This window comes from Macaca nemestrina, chromosome X (genome assembly GCF_043159975.1).
Source record: "Macaca nemestrina isolate mMacNem1 chromosome X, mMacNem.hap1, whole genome shotgun sequence".
Taxonomy (NCBI): domain Eukaryota; kingdom Metazoa; phylum Chordata; class Mammalia; order Primates; family Cercopithecidae; genus Macaca; species Macaca nemestrina.
This window is the reverse complement of record NC_092145.1, coordinates 151590488-151617478: the sequence shown is the minus strand read 5'-3', so window position 1 is coordinate 151617478 and position 26991 is coordinate 151590488. Positions and strand designations below refer to the sequence as shown.

General features: G+C 43.6%; 1 long non-coding RNA gene across 2 annotated transcripts in view; it reads right to left on the bottom strand.

Annotated features, from left to right (window-relative positions):
* The window catches only part of LOC139360889 (uncharacterized), a 112640-nt gene that overhangs the window by 72002 nt on the left and 13647 nt on the right, over nt 1–26991 (bottom strand). Inside the window, exon 3 of one of the 2 annotated variants that reach the window (XR_011618445.1) lies at nt 17083–17374. The exons of the other annotated variant lie outside the window; for it this stretch is intronic. This is a non-coding gene — a long non-coding RNA (uncharacterized lncRNA). Of the gene's footprint in view, nt 1–17082; nt 17375–26991 lie in introns of those variants that run through there. 2 annotated transcript variants of the gene reach the window in all.

Here is a 26991-nt window from a genome sequence, read left to right as displayed (position 1 = left end):
GCTGGTCAGGAAAGCCAGTTTCAGCAAAGAAGAAAAGCCATGCAAAACAAACAAAGAAATAGAAGGCCGGCAAAGATGGATTTGGACTTGGTTTTCTTCAGCCAAAGGGATAGCACAGTTGTTGCAATTTCGTTAGATAAAACAACTATGAACAACTCCAGTCAAAGAGACTACGGGATCCTGAATCCAAACACTGCTTTCCCTAGACTCACATGTTTCTCTAATAGTCTCTTTCTTCAGCCTGTTCCTGCATTCTGCTATACAAGGAACACACAGTTCTTGCTCCAAGAGTGTATTTAATGAGACATCAGGCGATGTTTCAGTTGTAGAGCCACCCCCAGAACTCTGAAGCTGATTCTCATAAGGATGTATGAGGTGCATCTCCTAACACTCTGAAGTGGGCAGGTGAGTTTTCTCTGCCATATTTACAAATATCTGCACTCGTCTTCAGAGGCTGCCAAGGGTAGAGAGATTTTATAAAATCTGACACACCAGAATTTTTTAACTAGCTTCCAAATCCGGAATATCCCCGATTTTCTCACATGTGAATGTGTTCCCTATCAAACCATAGCACATACAAATGTGCTCTGTATCCAATACATTTAGATAAACGTGACCTGTTTACTTGAATTACCATTATAGTTAGTTGTTGGGTGCTCGAGTATACATGACTTGTAGCCAAGCGAAGGGGAAGAGCGTAATTCAAACTTAAGTACGATTGCATCTACAAAGCTTTGAAATCTTTTATCCATTACACAAGGACGTGGCTTTAAAACCACTCTTTTGTTCAAAAGCTGATCACATTCATGATTCCTGAATGGGTGGTTTCTGAACTCACTTTTTTAAAACCTTAATTCTTTTGTGCCATTTGCTTATGTATGTCCTGCCCACTAGATTGTGGGGAAATCAGTATATTTACTAAGCACGTTCTCAAATGTAGGTAACAGCATGTGACTGACGCCTACACATGAGGGTAGCCAGCCTCCAATGTGACCCTCAATGATCTTTACCAACTGGAATTCATGCCCTTGAGTTGTCCACTCCCACATCAACCAGGACTGGTCTCACACATCCAGTAGAAACAACAGTGTTTGATTTCCAAGGCTAAGTCCTAAAAGGCATCAACACTCTCACCTTGGCTTTTGGATCACCCACTCTGAAAATGCTGGCTGCCATGTTGTGAGAACACTCAAGCAGCAGGGGGAGAGGTCCACATAAATAGAAAAGTTCGCCAGTCACAGAGGGAGCCACTGTGGAGGCACTTGGAAGTAGATCCTCCAGTCCCAGTCAAGCCTTCAGATGAACACAGCCTGGGATGATGGCTGACTGCAACCTCCTGAGACACTCAGAACCAGAACCACTCCACTAAGTCACTTCCAAATACCTGACCCTCACAATCCCTGAGAGATAAGAAATGACTGCCTTTGTTTCCTCTTAAGCCACTATATTTTGGGATGATTTGTTACACAGCCATTGTAACTGGAATGCACACATACATGTATACACCAAACACAGATTACCCAGAAAAAGACTCAACTCTACTATGAACAAATTTTGCCAAGGTCTCAGCCCTTCCAGCAGATTATTCAGTGGATCAAATAAAATAATATTTTATTCAAGGTCTTTAAAGGATTCAAACATTGTGAATATTTTGCATGTTAACTATATTTTTCATCTTAGAGCCAATGAATCTCCTCCTATAACGTTCCTTTTTCTACTTATATTCTGATGAAGGGTATGGAGATAGTCTGAATGCCTCTCCAAATTTTTCCTTAACTGTCTACATATGACTGTCCACAACTCATGCGGGTTATGAAATTACGTGATATATCATCTAACTGACAAAAAGTAGAAATCAAATTGACAAGGTATAGAACATGATTCAGTTTTTTTTTTTTTTTTTTTTTTTACAAAAGCCAGCTTGGCCGGGTGCAGTGGCTCATGCCTTTAATCCCAGAACTTTGGGAGGCCAAGGTGGGAGAATTACTTGAGGCCAGGAGTTTGAGACCAACCTGGCCAACATGGCAAAACCCTGTCTCTACTAAAAATACAAAAATTAGCTGGGCATGGTGGTGCACACCTGTAATCCCAGCTACTCAGGAAGCTGTGGCGGAAGAATTGGTGAACCCAGGAGGTGGAGGTTGCAGTGAGCTGAGATTGCGCCACTGCACTCCAGGCTGGGCAAAGAGCAAGACTCTGTCTCCTAAAAAACAAAGGAAGGAAGGAAGGAAGGAAGGAAGGAAGGAAGGAAGGAAGGAAGGAAGGAAGGAAGGAAGGAAGGAAGGAAGGAAGGAAGGAAGGAAGGAAGGAAGGAGGGAAGGAGGGAGGCAGGGAGGGAGGGAGGGAGGGCGGGCGGGCGGGCAGGCAGGCAAGCTTAATAACTTAATAGACTTTGGGGAAAATATTGAGATAAAATTTTAAGTATTCTATCAAATACTTACATTGAAATAAAATTAACCTCAAGGATTTTTGTTTATTTGTTTTACTGTACGCATGTAATGGACTGAACATTAGCTGTATTAGATGCTACATTGTGGACAAGACTATACTGGATATGCCAGGCCCTTTTTTAAATTTTTTTTCTTTTCTTTTTTTTTTTTTTTTTTTTTTGAGACTGGGTCTCACTCTGTGCCCAGGCTGGAGTGCAGTGGCGCAATCACAGCTCACTGCAGCCTTGACTTCTCCAAAGCCCTTTGTTTTTAAGAAACAATTTCTCTGGATACAATGAGATTCCTATAAACCAGGTTTGCTACATTTGCTATGTGTTTTCTATCTTGCTACACCTATACCAAGATGAAATTCTTATCATGTTAGCCAAAGTCTCTTTCAGTCAAATACATCCCAAATTATATTCATAAAATCAAATGTATGAGATTTGCTCACAGATAAGTGGAATAACTCAGTTCATGTGAAATTATATGAACAAACCCAATATCCAGAAGACCCCTAAAGAGAATCCAACCTGTCATACACAATAAAATCTAAAACAAAAATTAAGAAGGTTCTCTCACCGTAGCAGGGAGTTTCTCAAGCACAGAAAACTGCCTTCTACATTCTGAGTAATTACCCAAATAAAATGTCTACTCGTCCCTCCTTCAGCCAGATGTTTCTCCAACCGCAGTGCCACCTCCTCCTTGAAAAGTCTACCCTCTAATCCCACAAGGAAACATCTTGTAAAAATAAGGAAAAAATTTTAGTAAGTGACTATCCTGCTTTCTTGTGTATCTGGATTTAATTTTTCACTGTTTACATCAAGGGAAAAGAAACATGGCACAAAGTGGCTTTTTCGTGTACCTTAAAAAAAATTTTTTTTATTGACCATTTCCTATGGCCAGACAATGGTTCTAAGCATTCAATTATCCAACTAGGATTGCTCGTGCAATGCTATGTTGGGATTAGTACTGTTATCCACCTTTTCACAATAAGGAAACTGAGGCTCAGAGACAGGAAATTTCAGCCAGTTCATACAGCTAGTATGAGGCAGGATAAGAGTTTGAACCTGGGAAGTCTGATCCCAAAGCCTACACCCTTAACCATTATTCTATGCCCCTGGTCATCTGAATTCATAAAATCAGCCTCCAAGGGCATCTGTACTTAGTGGCTTTAAAACAAGCTATTTTGTCATCTATCCCACAGTGCAGAACAGAATGGAATTCCCAAGAAATCTGGGAGTCCCCTGTACAGGTGTTGCATACTTTCTACAAGTCCCTCACACCTTCCAGAAGCCTCTCAAAGATGCCGGTGATGCTGCTTCATATTACCGACGTACAAAGCAATGCACTGAAAGGGGTTTTCCTGACTTATGAGACTATCATTGAAAAACCAAGTGCTTCTAATTCAACTACTACAAGAAATTCCAAAAACAGAGTGCATTTTAAGGAAATGTTTATAGTCAAGGACTAGGGTTGGTGGCTTGGTGTCAAGTCAAGCAGCATCAAGAAAGATTTCATTGTTGTTCTAGTCCTGTGTTCTAGCATTATGTAGTATTCTGTACGTGTTTTGTGTTTTTTTGTTTATTTGTTTTGTTTTTTGTTTGTTTGGTTTTTTTGGAGACAGGGTCTCACCCTGTTGCCCAGGCTGTAGTAAAGCTCCAGCTCACTGCAGCCTCAACCTCCCAAGCTCAAGCAATCCTCCCACCTCAGCCTTCCAAGTAGCTGAGACTGTATACATGCAATGGACAGATGCATGGCACCACACCCAACTAATTTTTGTATTTTTTGTAGAGACAGGGTTTCACCATATTACCCAGGCTTGTCTCTAGTTCCTGAGCTCAAGCCATCCGCCCACCTCAGCCTCCCAACGTGCTAGGATTATAGGCATGAGCCACCACGCCGGGCCTGTACATGTTCTTGGCCAGTTTTAAGATGAGAAACACAACAGTGGCCAACACAAAATCAAAATATACTTATAAAACATAGTTAATCTAGGGAAATTGATAATTAATATGTAATTAAGGAGAACATAGCAACTGGTATATTGGAAAGTAACTTGACTTTGCTAATGGCAAGTTGTTTGCTAGAAACACAGACACACACACACACAAGGTTGTGAAAGGGTAAACAATAAGTGTGGTTCCTTTTGTTACAGGGACTCAATAATTCACTACTAGGAAGTTTTCTAAAAACTCACCCTACAGAGAAAAGAATTTGAATTAATGTAAAGTGTTAAGGCAGTTGATGGATGGGGAATTGTCATATTATCAAAATGCCATGTGATGATGGTATCTGAGTGAGACTGACACCACTAACCATAAAATAGGTGAGCCCTGCAACAGCTTGACAAGGTTAAGCACCTTAGGAAAGCAATGATAGTAAAGATGAAATAGTAATTAAAATATCATCTTGAGTTTACGCACTCTCCTTGGAAAAAATACCAAGAAATCATCACTGGACACTATCTAACTATAATATAGCACTATGATAGATTACTGACTTGTATTTTTTTCTTTGAGGTGTTCAGTTCAACGAACAATAATTTAATTTAGAATCATTAAAAAGTGTTAGAGTTGAAAGAATCTTTAAAGAGCATGAATGCAATTACTTTGTTTTTAAATGGTGAATCTAAAGCTTGGACAAGCTGACTGAATTACCCCAGATCCTGTCTTTATTTCATTTGTGTTTCTGTTCCCTCATTCAGCACACAAGGCATAAACCAGCAACCATGCTGAGCCAGGGTGATGTTGAGCCTGCACAACCTGTGCCACCACCAGGCAGTGCAAAGCTAATATCAGATCCAGACTTCCTGATTTCTGGCCAAAGATGCACAGAGAAAGCACCAAGGCACCTATGTCCACTGTCGGAGTGAAAAGTCTAAAACTAAAGACATTTATTTATTTATTTATTTATTTATTTATTTAGACAGAGTCTCGCTTTGTCACCCAGGCTGGAGTGCAGTGGCACGATCTAAGCTCACTGCAAGCTCCACCTCCCAGGTTCATGCCATTCTCCTGCCTTAGCCTCCCGAGTAGCTGGGACCACAGGCACCTGCCACCACACCCAGTTAATGTTTTGTGTTTTTTTAGTAGAGACGGGGTTTCACCATGTTAGCCAGGATGGTCTCGATCTCCTGACCTCGTGATTCGCCCACCTCGGCCTCCCAAAGTGCTGGGATTACAGGCGTGAGCCACCGCGCCTGGCCAGAAGACACTATTAATACCGAATGGTGATGTATATGGCAAAAGCACCAACACCGTAGCCATCACCACAGTGGCCTGAATGATTCTGACAGCCATGGGCCAGTCCATTAATTCCAGAAACACTTAACAGTGAGTTCTGGAAAAGTAAAAGCAATGCCCCATTTTCTTCGAATGTACAGCATGCGGCAAAGCAGTCCACTGTAGAGACCAGAGTACGTGATCACCAAAGATTGCTTGACTGAGCCTAGCAAGTCGCGTTAGAGGGCTTCTGCTGCCATTGTATGTCGCTTGTTGGGCACTTTTCTCATCTTTTCTGATACTGACCTTTAGGAAGAAAGAGGGGAAATTAGGCTAATTGTGGGAAAAAGAAAAGGTAAAAATGGCCAATGGTCAGAGAGACTTGCAACTGCCCGAAAACAGGCAAGTAAGCACTCTTGTTAAAACAGAGCCACAATGGTGGTGTTAGGGATATCAGCCGATAAAAGCCAAAAGCTAACAGTAAAGGAGAAACACACATGAATGCCTTCATCACAGAAGCTGCTGATCTCTACACACCAGGAGCTTACAAACTGAAAGGGTTAGACCAGCATAGACACAGAAGTGGATGCCAAAGGAAACAACTGGCACACTCATCCCGGCTGGGATTCAGGGCCTCACTACTCATCACTGGCATCTGCGTTAAAGACACAAAGGAAGAAACTAGAAGAAATGAAGCTACAAGATAGCCTTCACCACAATCACTAACACGTGGAATATGCATAGTGTTCATGTATAGTGTTAAAGCATTATTTGCTCTTCATTAGCACAAGGCATTCCTTCATTTCTTCATTTGTCACCAGCTGGTTTTTTTGTTTGTTTGTTTGTTTGTTTGTTTGCATCCCTTTTCTGCGTATCTATGTTGGTTTAACTCTTTTCATTGGTAAGCCCCTAATGAGTAGAGATCAGCAACATCTATGAATTGAAACTAATGCTGAAAAGTACAAAAAAAATGTGGATGGAAAATAATAAACATCTTGGGGAGGAAAAGAGCCACTGAAATTTTAAACATGATAGACAGAATCTACTCTAAGCTGGCTGAACATAGCCAAGAAAAGAAATCATGATTAGCAGGCTGAATCACAAAATCTGGCCAGAACAGACAGTTACAAATTGGTTTAATCAAAGAAATATTGAGGAACTCCAATCCATATCAACCTAAAGTTCCAATCGAAGAGAATGAAAATAGTCTGGGCATAGTGGCTCACTCCTGTAATACCAGCACTTTGGGAGGCCGGGACGGATGGATCACTTGAGGTCAGGAGTTCAAGACCAGCCTGGCCAACATGAAGAAATCCCATCTCTACAAAAAAAAAAATTAGCCGAACCTTGCCGTGTGCGCCTCTAATCCCAGCTACGCCGGAGGCCGAGGTAGGAGAATCACTTGAATGGAGGAGGCAGAGGTTGCAGTGAGCCAAGATCATGCCACTGCACTCCAGCCTGGGCAACAGAGCGAGAGTCCACCAAAAAAAAAAAAAAAAAAAGAAGAGAATGAAAATGAAAAGATGGAGAAAGTCTTCAACAGCCCACAGCATCAGGCCTGAATCACCCTGGAAACTCTTCAGTGCTTGACAAATGTCTTGGACTGCATAAACAGGGAGTTTATAAGTGTGGGGATCCATGTTTCTTGCCTTTTTTTTTTTTTTTTTTTTTTTTTTGAGACGGGCTCTCACTCTGTCAACCAGGCAAGAGTGTAGTGGTGCAATACAGCCCACTGCAGCCTCAACCTTCTAGGCTCAAGGGATCCTCCCACCTCAACCTCCCAAATAGCTAGGACTACAGATGCACACCACAATGCCCAGATAACTTTTGTATGTTTTTGTACAAACAGGGTTTCGCCATGTAGCCCATGCTGGTCTCAAACTCCCGGGCTCAAAAGATCCATCCACCTCAGCCTCCCAAAGTGCTGGGATTACAGGCATGAGCCACCACATTCAGCCACACTTTTCAAAATGACCAACCTCTATATAACTCCTTAGAATTTACAAATCTTTCTTCACTTAGTCCTCTCTTAGCAGATTTGTGACATAGGTATCATTGTTTATAAAATTTATTTTTACTCTTAATTTTTTATAGAGACAGGGTCTCACTCTGTTACCCAGGCTGGAGTGCAGTGGTGCGATCATAGCTCACTGCAGCCTCAAACTCCCAGCCTCAAGGGATCCTCCCGCCTCAGCTTCCCGAAGTGCTGGCATTACAGGTGTGAGCCACCATGCCCAGCCATGGGTCTTATTAAACTTATTTCTCACATGAGAAAACTAAAACTCACAGGGAAATGTAGACACTTGCTCATCATCCACAGCCAGAGGAAAATGAGCCATATTTAAATGGTTTTTAAATATGTCCAGTATCTTTGACACTTCTTTCAAAACATGGAGCCCAATTGTTCTTCTTTGAGTGTGGGCTGTATTTAGTGACTTGCTTCCAACAAATAGAATAAGGGTGAAATAAAGGTATAAGACTTCCAAGACTAAGTCATAGAAGGCACTGTGTCTTCCATCTGGCTCTCTCTTGGATCACTCACTCTGAGGGAAGCTAGCCACCATGTTGTGAGGACACTCAAGCAGCCCATTGGACAGGTCCACTTGCTGCGAATGAGAATGACAATCAAAAGCCAAAGAAGAATTGATGCCTCCTACCAAAAGCCATGTGGGTGAGCCATCTTGGAAGCAGATCCTCCAGCCCCAATTAAGGCTTTAGCTGACTTCACTCAGAGCTGAAGTCTTAACTGCAATCTCATGAGAGATCCTGAGCAACCCAACTAAGTTGCTCCCAAATTCCTACCCCTAGAAACTATGTGATAATAAACATTTGTTGTAAACTGCAAGGGAGTGACTTGTTACATGGCAATAGGTAATAAATATGCCAGGAATTAAATCCAAAGGTTTAACCCCAAAGGCTGTGCTTTTTCGTTTAACAACGCTACCTTTTCCATGACGTCTTGTGTAAAATCAAAATATTTTGACCATCTCAACTTACATTTCCCTGTCAGTTCAATTTTTGCCAATTATGTCACCTTATTCTGTGCCTAATTATAGGACTTCTTGCATTTCTGAAACACTAATCCCCTCTTCTGAATAATAACGGCCATGAGAACAGGGGATAGAGTAGTTTTGGTCAACATAGCATCCCCAGGATCAAATTTACTGCTCAGTAAGTAATAAGCACTGGGTGCATATTTTTGGACTAATGAATGAATGATGGCTAAAATACATATGACACAACTAGTCTACCACAGGGCTTTGTTCTCATTTTATGCGGACACAAAAGGGAATAAATTCTATATCTAAGAAGAAACTAGGAAATATGTTGGAGTTGTGATTTTGATTGATCTGAGCTTCCCAGAAGAAGTTTGTTTTATTCGGAAAATACTTTTAAGGGCAAGAAGTATGACTTTTTTCAATAACATGCAAAAATCCCCAGGGCATGCAAAAATAAGAATAATTTCCTAACCTAAAGTGTCTTGTTCAGTCCTCCCAGTGTTCTTCCGCTCCCTGTTCTAGGCCCACTGGAGATTTTGGGCAGCAGGCCCTCAGGCAGGAGTGGTCTGGCCTGCTGATGACCTCATCTCACCCCAGCCCACCTCCAGCTGCAGAGAGGAGTTGTGAGCACTGGGTTAAGGCAGAGTTTTTCTGGGCAAGTTATTTATGCTCACATGAGCCGTAAATCAACATTCAGTCCTAAGTTGCAATGGCTTTTCACTTGGTAGGAAATGCCTAAACACCCAGACTTCTATTCCACAGGCAGGAAAAAAATAACGTGTGAGAGAAACAAAATGCAGAAGCACCTATCAGACGTGACTGAAATAAAAATCCCGAGGAACGAGAAATGTTACTATAGTGATGCAGCTTTGATCACGGACCAAACATTTTTCTAGTAAACACTAAAACAGGACATGTCACATGTACATTTTTCATACAGTCCACCCTCCTTCGGCGTTTTACCATCTCGTCCTCTGCCACCCACTAAATTTCCGTGATGATGGAAATGTTCTGTGCAGCCTAACAGAGTAGCCACTAGCCACTTGTGGTCACTGAGCACTTAAAATGTGGCTAGCATAACTGAGAATTGAATCTTATTAGTAATTTAATTATTAATCAATTATTAATTACTAAATTCATTTTAGTTCAATTAAATTTAAATAGCCGCATGTGGCTAGAAGATATATTGTATTGGACTGAACCATTTCCCACAGAGTTCTGGGCACATTCAAACGGTTGGAGTAATTTAGATCGAAGACAGGCTGGGAATTACAAGCTTTTGCCAAAGATGGATAGAAAGGTACTCAAAACTCCAAAATCTCAAGCTATGTTTCAAAACAATGACGGAACCCTATGGGTCTACTATTTTCTGGAGTTTCTTAAAATCAACACCTAATCTGAGAGGAGAGATAAGAAAGAGAGAAGACAGTACAGCTAAGGTCTTCAACTCAAGTCCCATCAAGGAAAGAAGGTTCTGTGTGATCTACTATACGAGAACCAACATGCACCTTTGGGGTGAAATGGGGCTGCAATGGGAAGCAGAGGCTGCTTAGAATACAAATCGGATTCCATGGCCGGGTGCAGTGGCTCACACCTGTAATATCAACACTTTGGGAGGCTTAAGCAGGGGGATAGCTTGGGCCCAGGAGTTTGAGACCACCTAAGCAACACAGGAAGATCCCATCTCTACAAACAAATTAAAAATGAGCTGGGCATAGTGAAGCATACCTATGGTCCCAACACTTTGGGAGGCTGAAGCAGGAGGATCACTTGAGCTCAAGAGGTCGAGGCTGCAGTGAGCTATGATCATGCCACTGCACTCCAGCCTGGGTGATGGATGAGAAGGAAGAAGGGAAGGGAGGGAGGGAAGGAAATGAAGGAAGGAGGGAAGAAGGGAGGGAAGGAAGGAAGGAAGGGAGGGAGGAAAGGAGGGAAGGAGGGAAGAGAGGGAAGAGAGGGAAAGGAGAGAAAGGAGGGAAGGAAGGAGGAAAATAATCAGGTTCCGAAGCCCTTTGAGTATCCAAGTAAATTATAAAGCTGTAAACTGCTTAGGGGTGAGTTCGAACTCTGCAAGCTGCAAGGAAGCACCTACCGGGCCCTGCCCACCTCCTGAGACCCAGCCACCTTATTTCTCTTGGCTCCCCAAGGTGGCCCTGACATGGGCTCGGGGGAGCTGGGTCTCTAAACCCAGGCTGGCACTTTCTTTCCTGCTCTCTGTATGGCTTCCTGACTCTATGCCCATCAAGCTCTCTGTGGAGCAACTGGAACCTCGCCCCCTCCTGGTGGGAGTGTGAACTGCTGCCACTACTTAGGGACTGTCTACCACTCTGGGGCATACACCCCACAGAAATTTGCATATATGATCGCCCTAAGACATGCATTTGCATACCCATAGCAACAGACTCTTCAAAGTGTCTATCACGAAACATCCCAAATTCCAACAACAATAGAATGGATTAATGTGATATATGTTTACAGGGAAATACTACCAGCAATGAAACAAATGACCTGCACCCCCACGTAACAGTGATATATCCCACAAGCGTGATGATGAGGTAAACGAGCTAAATACAGCATGGTTCGGTGTATAGAAAGCACACAAATGGGTACCATGCATTCACACTGCTCAGAGAGGTGGTGAGTGGCAATGGGAAGTGAATGGGGGCAGAAGGTTCCAGGGTGCTGGGAGTGTTATTTTGTTGATATGGCTGCTGGTTAGGTGTGTGTGCTCTGTTGTCAAAAGTTAGCAATGGGCAGGGTCCAGTGACTCACGCCTGTAATCCCAGCACTTTAGGAGGCTGCTGTGGGAGGATCACTTGAGGCCAGAAATTCAAGACCAGCTGGGCAACACAGTAAAACCCCATCTTTACAAAAAATGGAAAATAATAATAATAATTAGCCAGGTCTGGTGATGCACACCTGTAGTCCCAGCTACTTGGAAAGCTGAGGTGAAAGGATTGCTTGAGCCCAGGAGGTCAACACTGCAGTGACCCATGAGCACATCACTGCACTCTAGCCTGGGTGACAGAGCAAGACTCTATCAAAAAAAAAAAGAAAAAAGAAAAAAGCTAGCAATGCATACCCTTACAATAAACACATACTTTACTTCAGTAGTTTTTCTTTTAAGAATGTTTTATCCATCCTCAGAGTACAGCTGAAAACTCACCACTTCCTTGAACCATGAAAGTGTCCTATAGCTATCTTTCATTTTCTCTCTATTAAAAAGAACATAAATTATTTCATGCATATTTGTTCTATTGTATCTGTCAGATTTTTTTTTTCTTTATTTTTTTAGGACAGAGTCTCACTCTGTTGCCCAGACTGGAGTACAGTGGCATGCTCTCGGCTCACTGCAACCTCCATTTCCCAGGTTCAAAAGATTCTCATGCCTCAGACTCCCAAGTAGCTGGGACTTCAGGCATGAGCCACCACGCCACCACGTTCGGCTATTTTTTTTTTTTTTTTTTTTAAAGTAGAGATGGGGTTTTACCATGTTTTCCAGGCTGGTCTCGAACTCCTGACCTCAGGTAATCCACCCATCTCGGCCTGCCAAAGTGCCAGGATTACAAGTGTATCTATCAGAATTTAAACACTGCAATTTTTTTTTTTTTTTTTTTTTTTGAGACGGAGTCTCCCTCTGTCACCCAGGCTGGAGTGCAGTGGCGTGATCTCAGCTCACTGCAAGCAAACTCCGCCTCCCGGGTTCACACCATTCTCCTGACTCAGCCTCCCGAGTAGCTGGGACTACAGGCGCCCACCACCACGCCTGGCTACATTTTTTTGTATTCTTAGTAGAGACAGGGTTTCACCGTGTTAGCCAGGATGGTCTCGATCTCCTGACCTCGTGATCTGCCCGCCTCGGCCTCCCAAAGTGCTGGGATTACAGGCGTGAGCCACTGCGCCCGGCCAACACTGTGATTTTTAAACCTCTTGGTGTTGAGCCAAGTATTGTTCACGAAACGCATACTTCATAAACTCTTTTAAACCAACCATAGCTTTTCTATTACTAAAACTTGCTTAAATGACAAAAGACAGGTATTATCTCACAGTCTCTGTGAATTTTCAAACAGTTGAGTTTAGTTAAGCACACAGTTCCCTGCATGTATAAAAAATGGAAAATATTGCAACAAAAAGAGACTCTGGAATTTTCCATCCACACAGCTGTTGCTGCATGGCATCTATGGTATAACCTTCACTTGATGGAACTAACTCCCACAATCCCACGCAAGAGAAATGATCCCATTCCATTACAGTCCTGTCACTATACAGGGCAATAGCATCAGAAATGATTAAGAAAATAAGAAAAGACACTGCACTCAAAAAAAAATGTGATGAAAACTGTTATAGTGCACTAGATCAAGAATTTGAAAACTCATAGTAATTCCTATATTTGTGGGTTTCCAAATGACAGGTGACTACTTAGTATGCCCATTCTATTTATGTATGTATGTATGTATGTATTTTTCGAAAGGGAGTTTCACTCTTGTTGCCCAGGCTGGAGTGCAATGGCACGATCTTGGCTCACTGCAACCTCCGCCTCCCTGTTTCAAGCCATTCTCCTGCCTCAGCCTCCCGAGTAGCTGGGATTACAAGTATGCACCATCATGCCCGGCTAATTTTGTATTTTTAGTAGAGACGGGGTTTCTCCATGTTGGTCAGGCTGGTCTTGAACTCCTGACCTCAGGTGATCCACCAGCCTCATCTTCCCAAAGTGCTGGGATTACAGGCTTAAGCCACCACGCCCGGCCGCCCATTCTTTTGCTCATAAATTATGAGAACAGAGAACAAGAGATATATGACTTCATCAGCTAGCCCTAAATTATGTTAGTCACTTATAGGAGACCTCACCGAGACCCCCACACATACGTAATAGGGAGGATTGGCCAATTCAGATTCATCAGTGGACAACTCTTTCTTTCACACCATATTCCTCACTTCTTTCCTGCTAGTCAAACGCTCCCCACAAACAGGCTGCTTCTTGAAACGTTCTTATATTTTGCTTGGTTTCAACAGCCCTGCAGAAAGTGGTGGGGAAGTAATCTCCAATCTGCAGAAATGACAGAAGCCAGGCATCTGTGGGTCTCCTTAAAACTTTCACCTCCGCTCTAAATACCCAGGCTGCCAATCTCCCCATCCCTAGAGTTTAATGGGGGAAGTTCAATGTCATTGCCTGTAGCGTCATCTGACATATTTATAAACACACAGAGGGAAAGCAGAACAGAACATCCGCAGTGTGTTCCTTAAAAAGACTCTTCTCAAACTTCCACAAAGTCACACAAGCCGCATATGAATGTAAAAGAATCCACGAAATCCTGGAACCAGCCTGGCCAGCTCAAGCTGTTTGGAGCGCCATGTGTTAGGCTGACCCAAGACTTTTCACTCGGTAGGAGCTACATAATTGCTTGGTTAATATACACTTGGACTAAAGAAATTTTCAGAATAGTCAAATTTGTCACCTCAGTTCTAAGGAGTGAACTAAAAGCAAAAACTTAAAACACAGATACTTCCTCCCTTTTTCTCCCTGGATCCCTCCACCTCTCTCTCTCTCCCCTCTCTCTCTCTCTCTCTCTCTCTCTCTCTCTCTCTCTCTCTCCTTTCTTTCTCTCCCTTTCTCTCTGTCACTCACTCAATCTCAGACATTCACTACCCTGAAGCCCCCTTGGTCCTGCCTCAGGGAAAAGGACTCATGAGGCCAAGGGGATGTAGGGGATGCACCAAGCTGGAGCCTTCCGCTTCCAGACCATGCCTGTAGGCCCTAGCACCTCTTCCCTCCATGGGGACAAGTGTGAGGGCCCCTAGGGTATACTGATGGAGGGTCTGTACCAGGGTGTGAAGACCTCCCACCACAAAGGTCAGAGCCTGAGGGAGTAGCAGAAAACCCGGGCGTGGTCCAGGGCTGTGCGCTGTGCATCACTTTGTATCTGCATTGCCAGGGAGGCCAAGGAAGCTGCAACCAACCCTGGCTGTCTGAAGTATGGCCTGGAAGGTAGCAGGATAGAAGAGATTATCTTCAGCAGGTAGTTAGCTTGATTTACAGCTCATGGGGTACACCCAAGGCAAGTGGGGATCTGTTTGTGCCCCAGCCCTGGACCCTCAGCAACGCTGGAAAGGGCCTGCAGGCCACACCCCAGGTAGCAGGAGAGACAGAAGACAACAGAAAATGCAAAACCAACCAGGCAGAGAACAGCTCAAAGAGGCGCGCATGGGAAAGCCCGAGACACAGCTGCACAGACAGAAGCTTGACCTGGGCGTGGAGAGAGAGGGCCCAGCCGTGCCAAAGAAACAGGCCCCACCCACCCAAGGATTTCACAAGGAACATTCCAAATGCCCCGCTTGTCACCCAATGCCCAGTTGCACACGCTAAATTATTGCACATCTCTGAGCTTCCTATTATAATATTATAACCACCGCCTGCTGTTATCACACTCTTTTGAGCCAAATTGCACCCAACAGAGCGTTTCATTGTTCTCGTCCTGTCTCAGGCTGTTCTTCAGGTGACAGAATTAAAATAAAGAGGTGAGTGTGTGCGTGCATGCATGCAGTATACACCACATGCACACACACATAAAGATGGACCACCAGGCCAGGCGTGGTGCCTCACACCTGTAATGCCAGCACTCTGGGAGGCCGAGGTGGGCAGATCACTTGAGCTCAGGAGTTTGAGACCAGCCTGGGCAACATGGCAAAACCTCACCTCTACAAAAAAAAAAAACACAAAAATTAACCAAGCATGGTGGTGGGCACCTGTAGTCTTTCTCGGTGCTCTCTGAGGGCGCCTCACTGCCCTGGACTTTCCCCTCTGTCACTGGTCCTTTCTTCCAGGTCCCCTGGGGTCCTCTCCCGCCTGGGATGGTGGTGTTTCCCCAGGAGCTCCCCTGCTCCCCTTCTTGTGACCCATTCCTCACTTTCCCTGGGCCCCTTGACGTTCACGGATGACTTCCAGTCGACAGCTCTATACTGGGGCTTCCTCCAAGCTCTGGATTTTGAATGAACCAGAAATATCTCAAAGTCAGTATGTTGGGCATTGGAGTCACTATGGCTCCTTCCTGGCACTCTATTCCATTCCGGTATTATTTTATTATATTCCCCTAGGAGGGAGAAGGGCAGAATTGGTGACTTCCAGGGAGGATGGAGGGACATAGATGATCCCTAAGTTTCAAGCATGCATGACAAATCAAGCTTGATGACAAATCGTTCAGCAAGACTTGACTAGTACAGATTACTGATTTTGTTGGCTATACACCCACAGGAAGATGCACTTCCCCAGAGTTTGGGTCACAATGGGGTCTCCTGCCACATTGCAGTTACCCAATGAGTATTCAGTGAAAAAACAGATGAGTGAGAATTGATTAATAGACTTAGAAATGACAAGGCAGGTTCCGTTTGCAAAGGACTGAGTCATATTATAAAATCCTCAATTGCAGCATAACTGGATAAGGTGTTTCTGTAATTCCCTGAGTGTTATATAATGGGTAGTGATTAGGGCTCATTTAGTTGCAAATAACAGAAACCAGCACTCTAACCAACTTCTACACTCAAGGTAAGGTCCTGTAACAGAGAGGCCCAGCAGGAAGGCTAAAGAGAGGCAAGACTAGAACTGGTGTCAGAAAATCATCAGGACCAAGATCAGGTTCTTTGCAGTTCTCAGCTCTGCCCTGTCAGCCTGCGTTTTCCTTCCAGGTGGGGTCTCCCTCGTAGGCCGCCGATGAGTGCAAGCCATTCGGCTGCTTCCTGCCTCTGGTCCAACAGACAAGAGTCTTTTCTGGCAGCACCCAGGAACGAATAAGGCCTTCCTTTCCCCTTGTCTTTGACGCAGGTGTCGGTCTCTGGATGCATGAACAGGACCAGCAGGGATGGAAGAGGCTTTGGCTGGGATCCAGCTAATTCACATGTCAGATACAAAAATGGGAGAGAATGAATTCCCCAGCAGGGAATCGGGGTTCTGTCGAGCAGAGTGGTGGGAAATCTCTGCAGAAAATGCGAACTCTAAACCTAAAATCTGCCGTGTATACGTAATGACTGCAAATGTCAAAAACCTAAAGTCAGTGTTAAACATTGAGCAAAATTTTACTTTTCTAAAATCATTTCTTATCTCAAATTGTAGCTCTGTCAATTTTTAAGGACAATGGAAATTTTTGATGTCTTGATTGTGGTAGTAACTGCATGACTGTTTGAATCGGTCAAAATTCATAGAACTTCAGCAAAGTCTAGAGACTTTATGTAAAGGTCTAGATAATAAATATTTTCAAGATTGAGGGCCAATACTGTTGCAGTTACTCCAGCTTGCAGTTGCAGCAGCAAGCAAAGCAGCCATACACAATATGTAAATGAATAGAAATGGCTACATTACCAGAAAACTTATTTTTTTTTATAAAAAGGTCAATAGGCTGAATGGGACCCCTGAGCCGTATGCAGCCTGAGGAGCCCTGAACTTAAAAAAATATGAATTTTATTGCCGTTAATTAAACCTCAATAAATAAATAGAATAAAGGAAGACAAAGGAAAAATAAATGCTCTAGGGGAGAAAACTGTAATTCCTTCAATCTGAAGTGAAATGTCATCAAAAACACAGAGGGGCTGAGTGAAATAAGTTCATGCCTGTAATCCCATAACTTGGGGAGGTTAAGGCAGGACGATCACTTGAGGTCAGGAATTCCAGGATCCAGTGATCCATGATCACACCATTGCACTCCAGCCTGGGCAACAGAGCAAGACCGTGTCTCTAAAAAATAAATACATAAATAAATAATAAAAGACAACAGAGGTACAGTACTCCCCCCTTATCTGCTGTTTTGCCTTCTGAGTTTTCAGTTACCTGAAATCAACCATAGCCCAAAAATATTCCATGTAAAGTTCCAGAAATAAACAATCCCTAAGTTGTAAATTGCCTGCCATTCAGAGTAATGTGATGAAATCTCTCATCATCCTGCTCCACCTTGCCTTGGATGTGAATCCCCTCTTTGTCCAGTTGGCGATCCGACCAACTGTCTCAGTGTCACGGTGCTTATTTTACCTAATAATGACCCCAAAGCACAAGAGGAGTGATGTTGTCCATTTGGATATCGACAGCATAAGAGAAGCTATAACGTGCCCCCTTTAAGTGAAAAGGTAAAAGTTCTCGACTTCATAAGAAAAGAAAGAACAAATCTTACGCCAGACTTGCTAAGATCTACAGTAAGAGCAAACCTTCCACTGGTAAAATTGTGAAGAAGGGAAAAAATTCACGCCAGTTTCGCCGTCACATCTCAAACTGCAAAGGTTGTGGCCACAGCGTGTGATAAGTGCTTAGTTAAGATGCAAAAGGCATTAAATTTGTGGGTGGAAGACCTGAACAAAAATGTGTTACAGGCTGGGTGTGGTGGATCATGCCTGTAATCCCAGCACTTTGGGAGGCCAAGGCAGGAGGATAGCCCGAGCCCAGGATTTTGAGACCAGCCTGAGTAACATACTGAGACTCCTATCTGAAATATACACATATTGAAAAAAAAATTATTTTTTTGAGATGGAGTCTCACTCCGTCACCCAGGCTGGAGTGTAATGGTGCGATCTTGGCTGACTGAAACCTCCGCCTCCCAGTTCAAGCGATTCTCCTGTCTCAGCCTCCTGAGTAAACGGGATTGCAGGCATGTGCCACCGTGCCTGGCTAAATTTTTGTATTTTTAGTAGAGACAGGGTTTCACCATGTTGTCTAGGCTAGTCTTGAACTCCTGATCTCAGATGCTGTGCCCACCTCGGCCTCCCAAAGTGCTGGGATTACAGGCGTGAGTCACTGCGCCTGGCCCATATTGTTTTTAATTTAAAAAACAATAAGAAGGACGTGTTCTGACTGACAGCAATCTGGTCCAGTGCTATCGGCGGTTTCAGGCATCCAGTGGGGGTTTCAGAATGTACCCCCTGCAGATAAAGGGGCACTACTAAAGTTTTGTTTGTGAGAGGGATTTCCTGATGGTCGTTGTGCAAAGGCTGAGCCAGAAGATTTACAAAAGTTAAACAAAGAATGTTTAACTTGGCTTTTGAAGACATTTTATTGACTCACTTGGTAAACTCACTAAGACGTCGAGTACCCACCTCTGTTCTTGACAAAGGCATCTGCAGCAGGCTGTGTTCCCATCACCACTCCAAAACTGAGTTTCGTTAGGTTTTTTGTTCCATTGTTTTTTTCTAGTGCGATGACTTTGACAGTCATTATCTTGTGCTTCTGGTTCTTTATTGTTTGCTCCTTTACAACATGGCAATCTTCACTAGACAGAGATTGTGAAGGAGAACCAGTCATTTATTCCCTTACTCCAAATAATGGCACGAACAACGCAGCTCCAAGGCCATGAGTCCATCCAAATTGAATGGAAAGTCAAACTTTGGGGACCCAGAAAGTGAATACTCTCGAGAAGGAAAGTAGGGCCAGGCACGGTGGCTCACGCCTGTAATCCCAGCACTCTGGGAGGCCAAGGCGAGCGGATCACTTGAAGTCAGGAGTTCCAGACCAGCCTGGCCAACATGGTTAAACCTGGTCTCTACAAAAATATAAAAATTAGCCGAGCATGATGGCGGGTGCCTGTAATCCCACCTACTCAGGAGGCTGAGGTGGGAGAATCGCTTGAACCTGGGAGGCGGAGGTTTCAGTAAGCCGAGACGGCACCACTGCACTCCAGCCTTGGCAACAGAGCGAGACTCCATCTCCAAAAAAAAAAAAAAGAAGAAGAAGAAGAAGAAGGAAAGGGGCGGTGTGGGGCGGGGGAGGAACGGGAGAAGGAAAAGCAGGAGAGTTCAAAATCAGAGCTCATCAGGCGGCATTCAAACACCCAAATTGACGGACACAAAGTGATACAGGGGTGTTACTGTGCGTGTGGAAATGCAGGTTTTATACAAGATTCACAATCAACCTCTATCATCTGGATTTTTTAAGCTGAAGAACAGATAAAGAATCAAGGTGTTCACCTCATCTTTAAGTAGAAGAAATAGACTTTTAAATCAATCAAAGGTAGCTGATGTGCAGCTCGATCAGCTGGAATTTTCCATGATGTTCCTTCCACCACACAAATATCAAGCCCTCGGAGCACGTATATTAAGGAGCAACAGTCATGACAGTCATGTTAGGCATGGCTCCAGGAAGACAAATAAGACATGATCTACCCCTAAATAACTGAGAGTCCGGTTGGGAAGAGAGATGCATACACAAATATTTAAGAAAATCTGTGTTCTAACAGAGTCTCTCCAAATACTTTAGCAACTCTAAGCCAATTTAATCTATAAGAGGTAGGCAGGTGGCTCACGCCTGTAATCCCAACACTTTGGGAGGCCGAGACAGGTGGATCACTTGAACTCAGGAGTTTAAGATCTGCCTGGCCAACATGGTGAAACCCCATCTCTACTAAAAATACAAAAACTTAGCCAGGCATGGTGGTGGTGCCTGTAATCCCAGCTACTCAGGAGGCTGAGGCAGGAGAATTGCTTGAACCCAGCAGGCGGAGGTTGCAGTGAGCCGAGATCGCATCACTGCACTCCAGCCTAGGCAACAGAGTGAGACTCCATCTCAAAAAAAACAATAATAATAATAATATATAAGAGACGATGTTAAACATGAAAGTAATAGTTCCCTTTGAATCAATACCACTAACAAATATAAAAAGAATTGTGCAAGAACAAAACTCATATATATCATTCATTTCCCCCCTCATAAACCTCATGCTTCTAAGGATAGGGGTGCAGAATTTTCTTTCTTTAAAAAATGCTAATAAAGCAGAAGGGGTATTTTAGTTGTTTTGTTTTGTTTTGAGACAGGATCTCACTCTCACTTTGTTGCCCCGGATGGCACTAACATGGCTCACTGCAGCCTCGACCTCCCGGGCTCAAGTGATCCTCCTGCCTCAGCCCCACCAAGTAGTTGACACTACAGGCATGCACCACCATGCCCAGCTAGTTTTTAATTTTTTTGTAGAGACGAGGTTTTGCCATGTTACCCAGGCTCATCTCCAACTCCTGACCTCAAATGATCCTCCCGCCTAGGCCTCCCAAATTGCTGGGATTACAGGCGTTAGCCACCGCACCTGGCCCAGAAGGTTTATTTTAGCCTGATTGCTTTTTGTGTGTTTCTTTGGATATTACTAAGGAACTTGAAGCTTATATTATTAAGAGGGATTAGAAATAAGTTAAGCTAAAACAGATCATCAGAGTTAACTTTAGTCACAATCCTGGTCTTAGCAACTACAGAAAGTTTTAAAGACAAAATTGTGATATGGTTGAGACGACCACACCATGAAGCTAAACTTAGGTTGAAAGCAGAAGGTCACTTTTTCCATTGAGTCATTCCCTAGAATCAGACATAAATATCCCCGACACTTTTTGCACTGGACACAAAATGGTAAGTCAAGAATAGCTCCTACAATTGATTACACTCACTGCAAGTTTATTTTGGAATATGCCACCTCATATAAGGAGTTTTCAAATTGTAAAGACACCTCGGAATGATCACCAAGGGTGTTTGTTTCCTAGGTACCACCCCGTAGACAGCTTGGTTCAGGAGACTAGCATGGGCCCAGGAATTCACTCATCCCACAAAGTGTATCACATTCCTAGTGTGACCAGGAGGGAACCATGAGCTACAGAGTCAGTAACCAGCATGTGTAACCAAGATGCCAGATGAAGTTAAATTTCATCAAAACTATGGCTGCTTTTCCATTAATTTTGTCACTGACTAAGATTTTATTTCCTTAAAGTGACAGCCATTTCTATTTATCTGAAGTTAATGGTTTTCCCTCGTCAGCAAAGGAACTATATCAGCATTTCTTTTTCTTTGCACCTGGTACAAAATAGAATCCCGTACCCCCAGCATGAGGCACTTCTAAGATCCCTCTCACCACAGCCATCCACGTGTCTTTTGACAAACGAAGGAATCTCAAACCCAACTACTTAGAAGGGAACAGACTTTACATGCAATCACACAACCACTTTTTATTTTATTTATTTATTTTTTATTTTATTTATTTATTTTTTTTGAGATGGAGTCTCGCTCTGTCACCCAGGCTGGAGTGCAGTGGAGCGATCTCGGCTCACTGCAAGCTCCACCTCCTGGGTTCACGCCAGCCATTCTTCTGCCTCAGCCTCCTGAGTAGCTGGGATTACAAGTGTGCACCACCACGCCCAGCTAATTGTTTTATTTTTTATTTTATTTTTTATTTTTAGTAGAGACAGGGTTTCACCATGTTAGCCAGGATGGTCTCGATCTCCTGACCTCATGATCCACCCACCTCAGCCTTCCAAAGTGCTGGGATTACAGGCGTGAGCCACTGCGCCCAGCCAAGAGATGGAGCCTCACTCTGTCACCCAGGCTGGAGTGCAGTGGTGTGATCTCGACTCACTGCAACCTCCTACTCCTGGGTTCAAGTGATCCTCCTGTCTCAGCCTCCCGAGTAGCTGTGACTACAGATGTGCGCCACCACACCCAGCTAATTTTTGTAGTTTTAGTAGAGACAGGGTTTCGCCATGTTGGCTAGGATGGTCTCAAACTCCTGACCTCAGGTGATCTGCCTGCCTTGGCCTCCCAAAGTGCTGGGATTATAGGCGTGAGCCACCACATCCGGCCACACAATCACATTATTTGTTGAGTCCAAGTATGCCAAAATCTATTTACGGCTAGCCAGTAACTGATCGGGGCCCATTTGATTTTGCAATGGCAATTACACTGTTTGTTGCTTATCCCTAAGTAAATGACACAGCTGTGCCTAAGTAAACTGGCTGAACGGGAGATTTGGTGATTGTCTAATCCGGGATTGGACAATTACAGACTGATTTATGGTTTTGTGAAAATAAAGTTTTATTAGAACTCAGACACATCCATTCATTTGCATATTGTCAAATGCAACATAGAAGCAGGTTTCTGTCACTTACACTTAAAAGAGCCCTACACAGAAAAGAACAGAAAAACATAGGAGAATAAATATGAAGGACTCTAAATATCCAGGGAGGGAGATGTTCAACCTTTCTAGTAACTAAAGGAATACACATTCTCTTTTTAAAATGGGACTTCAAAAAAATTCAGTGGCATCTCTATCATGTATTTGTGTATGTGTCCTCTGAACTAAAATTGTCTACCTCAAAGTAGTGGTACCATAAGCATTTTTAATTCTCTTAATTATACTTTTCTGTATTTTCTAAATTCTTACTAATGAGAATCTGTGACTTCCATATATTTAAAATTTAAATTTTCCTTTTCCCTTTTTTATTTTTATTTATTTTATTTTATTTTAGACAGAGACTCGCTCTGTCACCCAGGCCGGAGTGTGGTGGCATGATCTCGGCTCACTGCAACCTCTGCCTCCCGGGTTCAAGCAATTCTTGTGCCTCAGCCTCCAGAGTAGCTGGGGTTACAGGTGCCCGCCACCACGCCTGGCTAATTTTTGTATTTTTAGTAGAGACGGTGTTTTACCATGTTGTCCAGGCTGGTCTCGAAATCCTGACCTCACATGGTCCACCCGCTTTGGCCTCCCAAAGTGCTGGGATTACAGGCATGAGCCACCACGCCTGGCCATTCTTTTTTGTTTGCTTGTTTGTTTGTTTTGTTTTGTTTTGTTTTTTATTAGATAAACTCATAATACATCAGATGTGAAACATGTAGGACCTGGAGAGTAAGATATTTTCAAAGAATTCCAAGTATTTGATGACTCATAGGGGGAAGATGAGTGAAGCCTCAATGGTGACTTCATGGTTCAGAGCATATTTTGTTCAGCTTCTCAGCACACCCTGACTGTAGCATATTTATTATTGCTGCAGATTTAATAGCAGCACCAGTATCGTGATTGCATCATATATTTAAGATACTTTAATTTATTAGATCCTGATTTGAGTGTGGTAGTGGTAGTATGCTCACCAATACCCAAGGACCTTCCCTGAAGAAGGACTAAACATCTGCATGGTTGAACTTAGCTGTGGCTGCGTGACTTGTTTTCCCCGATGGAAGATGAGAATTAAGACATTTTAGTGGGATACTTCATGAGCCACACTGTGGCTGTCATTTTCCCCCATCTCCATCAGCCTCAGTCCCTATATGACTACAATAAGCACAGTCCCCCGGCCAAGTTAGCAACACATAGTTGTAAGACATTGAGCTTATTCATTCCTGCGCCATAACAAAACCTATCCTCACTAACACAAGGGAATCCAGGAAGAGACACCATTGGGGAATCTCTGGAAAGGTAAGCAGGATTGCATGGACTGTGTTGCAAAACGTATCTTAACAATGTGACCTAATGTTCTTTTTTCTTGTTATTTTTACACACTGTAATTATTATTCTTGATATTTTACTAACTTAGCAAAAGGTTCTAGTGCTTTTTGAGCCTGATTAACAAGCAACCTGAGGGGAAACCTTGGCTGTATCAGAAGCTTTAACATTCACAGCACAACTCACACGATGCACTGAATTCCACTGCCACCATCGGAGTAAACCACACGCAAGCCCACATTCTGTAATGCATTACCCAACCCGCGACTCCCTCAGCCCCCAGGCTCAGGAAGGGAAGAGGCTATAACAAGAACCACACAAGCAGCTATTAGTAATTCTTCCCAGATCTGTTTTATTCCCATTCTAAGCATGAGTTTTGACCCAAGATTGTTGTCTTGTGGAAGCTAATTTAAATCATTTCATTAAATTCAGGCTCAGCTTGTGAAATGTGCATATCAAGGGGGAGAGTGTCTTTGTGTTGCATGAGGGATGTGCAAATAGAAAGAAACCATCCTTCACATCACAGTAAAGGAAGAACGCGTTTCAATATAAATTTAAATATTAATTGCTGGCAATTACCTCCAGCGACCTTGCCTATGAAGGATATATAAGGAAGAGTGAAATTACTTTTTAAAAATAGATTATCATCATCCAGAAGTCAAATAGTCCCATGGTCCAAATGTTTGTGTCCCCCCAAAATTCCTAACCCCCAAGGTGAGAGTATTAGGAGACTGGGCCTTTGGGAGGTGATGAGGTCATGAGGGTGGAGCCTCAGGACTGGGATCAGTGCCCTTATCAAAGGAACCCCAGAGAGCTCCCTCACCCCTTCAACCATGTGAGGACACAGCGAGAAGTCAGGAAGCCGTTAAAAGACACCAACTCTACCAGTGCCTTGATCTTGGAATTCCAGCCTCCAGAACCGTGAGCAATAAATGCCCGTTGTTAATAAGCCACCCAATTAATGGTATTTTGTTACACCAACACGAATGGACTAAACAAATAGCTTCTCACAAGTTAAACTGCCTCAAAACAAAGGAATGCACACACACACAGGCACAACCACCACCTACAATGGAGTAATCCATTTATACACACACATACACACCGCATGCCATCTTCCATGAGGCAATGCACATGTGCTTATACGCAGGCACACATGCCATCCACAGTGGATCAAAGCACACACACAGAGGCCAATGTGCCATCCAAAATGGAACACGTGCACATGCGCAGCCACACATACACGGGGACGTGCAGGGACACATACAGAGAAACAGACACACACACAAAGGCACACACACCATCTGCAATGGACCACAGCACATGCATGCATACACAAATTCACACATACAAGAGATACCATAAGAAGTATTTGCATCACATTTAAAATGACATTTCTACATTACCAGGGCTTTTCAAAAAAATGCCTGTCTTCCCAAACCACATCACTAAGAGTTTGGGCTGTATCTTGCATGCTGATGTAAAAACTTTCTTGGTTGGTTGTCAGGGAATTTCTGCTGTCATAACATTTTCACCATGCTTGACTGTTGACTCAACGAGGTAAACCACAATGTTTTATGAAAATACAATTTCCCTTTGGCCTGGGGCAGGCAAGGTCACCTAGCATAGCAATGCTGTTCAATGATTGCCTGAGATGTTACTCTTTGGCAAATTAAACGGCATATATTCTGGCTGAGGCAAGAGATTAGGTAAAACAGAGTGATATCAAAAATATCAGAGCCGTGTGTGTGTGTGTGTGTGTGTGTGTGTGTGTGTGTGTGTTTTGCCATGTCATGTGTAAAAGGTTCAAAAGAAACTCTGCCTTTTAAGAGTGATAGTAGCCACAGGGACTCTCATGGGTGAATGTGGGGATAATTTCAGCATTAAAAAAGTAATAAAACAATAGCGATGGTAATTCTTATGCCACGTATAACAAAAAAGCAGCCAGGAATCAAGAGTGATACTCAAAAGCTGAGAGTACAGAAATAAAGCTCTTCTTCATGGAAAGATTTCAACCAAGAACTTTAGAAGAAATGACAGCATTAGCAATGCACCAATTTGTAACCACCAATGGACTACCTCAATAAGGAAGGGATTATGAACAGAACACAGTCTCAAATATCACGCCCAATTGTGTAATTCCTTACACGGGAAAGAAGGTATCTGCACAAGGGCGAGATCCGGTGGACACAACCCTCACCAACAGATCCAACTCAGCAAAAGCAATGCAAGAACAACTTGACCATCTGACCCCATGAAACTCAATGAAAAGGACATACCAAGTCTTCTTGCCAAAGATGTCCAACCCAAATCAAAACATGGGGACGCAATCTGACAAATATGGATCATGGGACGTTAAAGACAGCTGGCATTCAGGCATGGTGGCTCACGCCTGTAATCCCAGCACTTTGGGAGGCCGAGGCAGGAGGATCACTTGAGCTCAGGAGTTTGAGACCAGCCTGGGTAACATGGTGAAACCCCGTCTCCACAAAAAATAGAAAAATTAGAGGGCATGGTGGTGTGCACCATGTGGTCCCAGCTACTTGGGAGGGTGAGGTGGGAAGATCACTTGAGGCTGGAAGGCTGCGGTTGCAGTGAGCCACAATGGCACCACTACACTCGAGCCTAGGTGACAGAGAGAGACCCTGTCTCAAGTTAATTAATTCATTAATTATTTAAAAGACAGCTGGGATGGACTTTTCCCAAAAAGGTCACTTCCACACAATAAAAACTAAAGGCAGGCAGACTGTTTTAGATTTTTCTTTTAAATACAGTCATAGCCACACGCAGTGCATGATGCTTAACTGGATTTCAGACGTTTCTAAGGCTGTGAAAGGACATCTTGTGCTGACACAGAAAGCCCTGGCAGCCACCCAGTGGACACAGGTGTCCAGATAGGTGTGGCAGTCACTTTTTGCTCCGGAGAGTGCTCAAGTTGGAGGTGCGTGGTGCAGGTTTGTGAGCCCCTGCCTTGGTGACAGCATTTGGGCAAGGTCGAGACCCAAGCTGTCAGGTTAAGGCCAGGTAGGGGGTGCCGGGCACTCCAGGCGTGCCCCTGGTGACAGGTACAGGCAGCTCGCCCAGACGCCCTGGGGCTGAGACATCAAGCACCAGGGTCCTCACA